This window comes from Parasteatoda tepidariorum, chromosome 3, assembly GCF_043381705.1.
Source record: "Parasteatoda tepidariorum isolate YZ-2023 chromosome 3, CAS_Ptep_4.0, whole genome shotgun sequence".
In the NCBI taxonomy this organism is placed as follows: Eukaryota; Metazoa; Arthropoda; class Arachnida; order Araneae; family Theridiidae; genus Parasteatoda; species Parasteatoda tepidariorum.
The window spans coordinates 72,856,542-72,863,096 of record NC_092206.1 but is presented as its reverse complement, the minus strand read 5'-3'; positions in this window follow the sequence as shown (position 1 = coordinate 72,863,096).

The following is a 6,555-nucleotide window of genomic DNA, read 5'->3' as shown; positions in this document are numbered from 1 at the left end:
TGATAGATGAAGGTTGGCATAGTCGATAATTAATTCCCCCACAAATGATAAATGGTAGGAATGATCCAAAAACCAAAGGGTTAACTACCATTGATGCAGTTTTGCAAAAAATATTGAAAAAATGGAACTGAAGCATTTCGTATCTTACTTTAGTTATCATAATCCCAATGTAAATGTTATAGATTTGGATATTTCTCCACTCGAAAATGATAATTAAAAGGTGCGATCAATTGTGAATTGTAAGCATTGTTAATAAAGTTTGTCTTAAAGAAGCAATATGATTTCACTAAAAATCAATTTCTACCCCTTCCTATTTTCATTACCACATTACGAAGTTTCACTTCTTCCGCGCGGAGGGACTCCAAGCACTATTTTTTATATTTGAATCAGAAACCGCAGCACACAGCTCTTTTAAAGCTAAAAAGATGAGCGAACTTAAAGCTAAATGCTGAAAAATGTGCAAGGTATAAACATATTTATACCAGCTCATTTATCATATTAGTATTTTTCTTATATGGACCATTTTTTGAGATTGGGTATTATCCCGTTTTATCCTGACTTTATATATTGATGAATATATGTAAAGTAGCTTTATGCGAAAAGTGGTATAAAAAATGGTATCAAAGTGAGGATAAAGAATTATTTAAATGGTGAGATTAAGTCCTGTAAAAAATGCTTACAATTTGGTACTTGCAACTCGAGAAGTAGTGAAGTACTTATGCCTAACCACGCGATTTAAATCAGATTTAATTGGATACCTGTAATCGATGTCACGCATTTGTGACGAACCTGATTGGCTTCTGAATCCAGAAATGCCACTATTTAAACTATGACGTCACTTGCAGACATCTAATTTAATTTTAATTATTTTTTTGTTATACCTAATGGAATTCATGCTCAGGGAAAGTAAAAGTTGTCAGGTACGGTTAAAGGATTGTTTCAAAATCTGACGTCACTTAATTTCTCTGATTTCTCATCAGAAGCGTTAGCAAACTCTTAAAATATTTAAATTTAATGAACCATGACCAAAAACTGTGTATCGCTTAAGTTCAACCTATTAAAAATGGGCCAACTCGAATTTTATATTAACCAGTAAAAATATTTCATGGTGCTTATTTCAATAGATGCTAGTCATTTTTAAGGTTCTTAAAAAATAACGAATATTTTTTTAATCAGTCGTACAACTGCTTTGACTTTTTATGTATGAATGTAATTATGATGTAACATGAATTCTCGTTAAACAAACTTTTGTTAGATGAATAGTTCTAGGGAACAATTTTTTTGCTTGTATTGAGAGATATTTGAATTAATCTTAGATATTTTCTCGGTGTATAAATTCCTAACTAGGAATTTTTTTAAAAATTCTCTTAAGTGAAGATTAAGTGACCCCCTCTTCTCTGCTACGTGGGGAGTGGTAGAAAGAAGGTGATAATATGTTTTAGTTTATGATGCTATATGTCAAGTTCATATGTTTGTTCTATAAATTGTTTTTTTTCTTCAAAAAAGCAGACAACTATAGTACATAAACATCTACGTTCTTCATAAGTTTGTAGATTCAGTCAAAAAATAAATTAAACTACAAATATTCTTTTTGAAAAAAATCTTTTGCTTTCCAAACAGAACCAGTTTCAGATTCGAGAACCCCACACTCGAATTAGGTACGTGCGAGTTTTTGTATAAATGAAACAAATAAATTTACTCCAACATCAAAAAGACGCTTCTGAAAAATGTCTTTGAAGTTTGCTATATTGCATTTTAGAGCTTTGTCAAAAAAATTCTGATTTAACACGTTCACGCCGGGGTGACCCACCGGTGGGTCACGCTAGATTTTCTCATCTTGGCAGCGCACCGGAGTAAAAACTGGTAACAATAAATTTCATTTTTTAGTTTTTTTCCGGGAATAATAAAAATCCATAACTACCAATTCTTTTTAATGGATGCAATTTTTATATTGAATTGCTTCTTCGCGTGATAAATTTCCTTACAGTGAATTGTTATTGTTGAGAATAGATTAACTCTTCCCGAATATTATCTAATATTGAAATAGTTCTTCTACCAGTATTTTCACTTTTCCCGGCGTGAGCGTGCTAATTTGGCAATGTGCCTGTCGAATCTTCCTTTTTAAAGATCTTTATGGAGGTCTTTGTTTCGTAGGAACCATCTTGCTTTAGTTATTTTCCTCAGAACTTTTTTTTGGAAGTTTCTTCATTTGCGTTTTCGAAATATTACACCATGCTGGTCATGCATATGGGAGTATTGGTCTTATCGTTAAAACATAAATTAGTCGTTTTAGTTGAATATCTAATTCTGATTTGGAAATGAAGAGAGCTTGAAGTTTATTTATTGCAGCTGTTTATTTGTCTTTGGTCTTCTTTACATGGTCATTCCAAGTGAAATTTAATTCAGTATCATTGAAATATTAGTAGATGGACTTTTTCTTATTTTGTCTTTTAATAAGCATATTAGATTTTTGGGTATTAATTTTTATTCACAGGAGACACCTGTTTTCAATTTAAAAAACTTTGTCGTCCAGTTTAAAAATCGCCAAGTTTGGGTTTTTGGATTTAACAACTATACCAATGTCACCAGCATAAAAGGAAGTGAAGCTATTGATATCATCTCGGTCTACCGGAAAATCATAAATGAACAAAATGTAGAGTACATGCTCGAGAATGCTTCCTTGAGGTACGCCGAGAAGGATTTTTCTGGTGGAAAATTTGGCTTCATTAACTTTGATGCTGAAGTTTATATTTTAAAGGAAATCGATTATTTTTTATTTTATTTCCAATGCCCACCTGTGTTAACATTTCGTCAATTCAGGCATTTGCAGGAGCAGATTTGTTGGCCACTCTTTCAGGGGCACCATATTAGGATGGCCAACGTTGCTCCCACAGTAACGACTGATTGTACAGAGAATGAAGGAACATCAGTTTCCTAACCCCTACACAGTTCGGTCGGCAGGATGTCCATTATAAATTTGATGATTCGTATAGGGAAATTAATTTGGATGAGTTTTCAAAAAAGTCGTTCTCGCTAAACACGATCGAAAGCTTTAGTGACGTCTAACATAAGAAATACTGATGTTTCTTTAAGGCGTATGCCTCTTCCAGTGAAATCTATTATTCTGATAAGTTGCTTTGTTCTGTCTAATTATGATCTAAAGCCATATTGTTTGCTTCGTCCTGTCCAATTATGATCTAAAGCCATATTGTGTGCTTTGTTCTGTCTAATTATGATCTAACTAAAGCCATATTGTTTGTTGTGTAATAGGTGTAGGTATGGTTTAATTCTAGCGTGTTATATTTTTTAAAATAGTTTTCCTATTGAACAAAGTAGACTGATAGGTCTATAACTGTGCTGCTTTGATGGATTTTTATTAGGTTTGAGAAACAGTACAACCATAGCTGATTTCGGAGGGTCAAAGTTAAGTTTCATGCAAAGATTAAAAATAAAGGCTATGATGTTTAAGTAACGTTGAGGTAAGTTTTTGAGCATTTTCTTGATTCCATCTTCGCCAGGCGTCTAATGTGTTCTCAGATTTTTAATAAAGGTTTTTATTTCAGCTGCATCTGTAGGATCTATTTCTTCAAGCCTTTTATGATTTTGAAGAAAATTGTCTAAAGTTTCTTTAAGCATTTTTTCATTGCCTTGATCAAATTCGGCATTTGGCGAAAATTATGCAAATATTTCTGCCTTTTCACTGTCTGTGTAAGCAAAACCATTTTTTTTCAATTAATGGTTTACTAACTTGAGGTGGTACTTTAAGTGCTCTCGCCATTTGCCAAAATGATTTGTCTTGAAGTTACAGTGATTCGATTTTATGTTCGCATTGTTCATATCTAAAATTCTTGCCGTTTTTTTTAAATTGGTTTATTGTGTTGTTTTACTTCAGTTTGGTATTTTGGGTTGCCATTCTTTTGATAGTTCTTTTTACATTTATTTATGTAAAGGATTAAATGTTTGATGTTTGTTGGAAGTTTGAAATAATTTGGAATTGAATCAAAGGTGGTTGTCGATTTCTTATAGACGTCCAAAATTATGGACTAAAGATTGGAAATGCAGTTATCAATTAAGATTAGGTTGCTAAGTTTATCAGAGATATTATGTTGTTCATCTCATTGTAAGGTATTATAGTATAATTGCCAATCAGTTTTTGAAATTTTCCTCTTTTCCTTTGCCAAGTAGGCGCCAAGTGTAATTTATACTGAATGATGATCAAAAGACAGTTCATTAAGAACACAGACAGCTTTTAGGATATCAGCATTTAAAATGACTAAGTCAAGAATGGCAGGTCTATGTTTTTAATTTCCTGGGAAATGAGTTGGTTTAGAAAACACTATTACATTAAGGGATTTATGGTCTATTTAGTTTTTAAAGTTTTACCATTTTCGTTCGTATAAAAACAGTCCCATGAAGTATGTTTCGAATTAAAATCGCCAATAACAATGGAAATAGATTTGTATATTTGTATTGTCCTTTTGAGTGAAGTTATGTCTTGGCGAATTGTAAAAAATGCCAGTGATTTAAAGTTTTAGATTGTCAAGTTTAAGAATAATAGAGATTTGCTCGTACCCATCTTTATTGTTGTTACTGTATTCAATAGTACAAAGGCTATTTTTTGCGAGAATTGCAACTTCTCCACCTCTGTAATTACGATTACATCGATTTATATTATAGTTCGGAATATTGATGTTTTGGTTTAAGTGTGGTGTTTATGTATGTGACTATTATAATATCCGTGTCTTGTTCAGTCATAAAATCTTTGAATTCTGAGTATTTATGAAATAAACCGTTCGCATTCTAATTAATAATTTTAATTGATGTTTTTCCATAGCTCTTAGTATGCATTATTATCACCATTTTTTACCAGATTTGAACCAGTGAAGGTTCTCAATATTTCATGAAGGTTACGATCTTTTACAAAGTTAGCAAGTTCTCTAAGTTCGCTAAAAATTTTAGGGTGACCACCTACCGGGAAAACTTTGAAAACATGGAACTATTAGGAAATTTTTTCTACTGGAAAAGATCAGGAAAAGTCGGGGAAACTTGGAAAAAACCTGGAAAAATCATGGAATTTTTATGAAAAGCTGGAATGTTTTCATCGATTTTTCTTAATTTTACTAATTTGAATTATTTACTAATTTTCTTAATATAAATTATTTACACCCATTCGTTGTACCCATTTTTTAGACAGAAATTTATCGCCAAATAGTTGAATTATCATGAATTTAGCAATACTTTTCTAACATCAAAATTCTCTCCATTATTATACTGATCAATTAGAATGCCACATGAAACTCTCCCATGATTGCTAAACGAATGGAGAAATTTTAGACGTCTTTGGAGACTATAGGACTATGCTGTTTAGGAAAAGCAAAGATTGTGGTGGAAGTTGTGGTGGAAGAGGGGGTTAGGATATTTGTTTCTGTTTATAAAACTAGCTTTTCTTTTCTTCTAGTCTGTGGATTAATCCATTTATCGTTCAAGTTTGTTCAGATTTTTTGGGGGTATTTTTTTTCTTTTTACAAAATGATTAAAAATGTTTTAGTACTTTTAATTTTGAAACATTTCTCAAAAAATAGTTGGTAATAATTTGTTAATAGATTTTATATTGCGTTCATTTTCTGAAAGCTTTTGTACTCCCATCCAAGGAAATCGGGGAACTATTTCTTATCAGCAAAGCCAACCTATCACACATTTCCTTACAAATCGCTAACAGCAATGTTTGTCGACCAATCGTTACAGTTGTTGTTGCATCTATGCTAATTTTCTCGATTTCCTTTTAACCTTTTATAAAGTATTTGAATTTAAAAAAAGGTTCTTTTCAGAACCAACTATATGTTAACGTTTAATTTAACAGTTTTGTTGCCAAATATTTGATTTATGATTCGTAATTGTGTAGTAATCGAAATGTCGAAAGATCGTAAATGTTGCATTGAATTTCAGAGGTGATGTTTCCGAAACTGTTTCTCTCTTTACCCTAGAAAGCTGGAAAAAACTAAATAATGTATGGAAACATGTTAAATGATGTATAAACATAGAATATAATTTTTGAAGTTATACTTCATATGCGACTTCCAACAAGGTTGCGTTAAACGTTTAACGCTACATTTTTATTGGCCGGGAAAACACGTGGTAGGATCCAGTTTTCCCGCATTCATTTCCATATTGTTTTGGTTCTCACTAGCATAAAAATAATTAAAGTCATAAAAGTATTCGCGATCGCAACGCTCGAGTACGCCGTCTAGCGGGAGCCTGTAAATATCTGACATTAATTTATCACGTTTTCATTTAGTTCCATCAAAGTCATTGACTGAATCAGACGCCATTTTTTAGCAGCAAATAAGAAACAAAATTTCCCTAAGGAAAAGGCCGAAGAACTTGAAAAAAATCTCCAGAATATTAGTAAATCTTTCAGGAACAGAACACGCCAAACATTTGAAGAAAAATTCCTCAATAATTTTTAATTTCTATTATCAACAAACTTGCAACTGATGACTTCCGATTTCGGATACTGTTACAGATGTGTGTATTAAGGTAAAATGCATTTCTTCT